Here is an 837-nt window from a genome sequence, read left to right as displayed (position 1 = left end):
AGGTCAGAGAGAGTCCCATTGACTCAGATACACACTGGTACTGGGGATAGACTGGGGAGAAAGGTCAGAGAGTGTCCCATTGACTCAGATACACACTGGTCCTGGGGGACTGGGGAGAATGGTCAGAGAGTGTCCCATTGACTCAGATACACCCTGGTCCTGGGGATGGACTGGGGTGAAATGTCAGAAAGAGTCCCATTGACTCAGATACACACTGGTCCTGGGGATAGAATGGGGAGAAAGGTCAGAGGGAGTCCCATTGACTCAGATAAACAATGGTCCTGGGGACAGACTGGGGAGAAAGGTCAGAGAGAGTCCCATTGACTCAGATAAACACTGGTCCTGGGGATAGACTGGGGAGAAATGTCAGAGAGTGACCCATTGACTCAGATACACACTGGTCCTGGGGAAAGACTGGGGAGAAAGGTCATTGAGAGTCCCATTGACTCAGGTACACACTGGTCCTGGGGATAGACTGGGGAGAAATGCCAGAGAGAGTCCCATTGACTCAGGTACACGCTGGTCCTGGGGATAGACTGGGGAGAAAGGTCAGAGAGTGTCCCATTGACTCAGATAAACACTGGTCCTGGGGATAAACTGGGGAGAAAGGTCAGAGAGTCCCATTGACTCAGATACACACTGGTCCTGGGGATAGACTGGGGAGAAAGGTCAGAGAGTGTCATATTGACTCAGATACACACTGGTCCTCGGGGTCTGGGGAGAAAGTTCAGAGAGAGTCCCATTGACTCAGATACACACTGGTCCTGGGGATAGACTTGGGAGAAAGGTCAGAGAGTGTCCCATTGTCTCAGATACACACTGGTCCTGAGGATAGAC

This window comes from Pristiophorus japonicus, unplaced genomic scaffold (genome assembly GCF_044704955.1).
Source record: "Pristiophorus japonicus isolate sPriJap1 unplaced genomic scaffold, sPriJap1.hap1 HAP1_SCAFFOLD_327, whole genome shotgun sequence".
Classification (NCBI taxonomy): Eukaryota; Metazoa; Chordata; class Chondrichthyes; family Pristiophoridae; genus Pristiophorus; species Pristiophorus japonicus.
The sequence above is the reverse complement of the archived record's forward strand: the minus strand, read 5'-3'. Positions refer to the sequence as shown.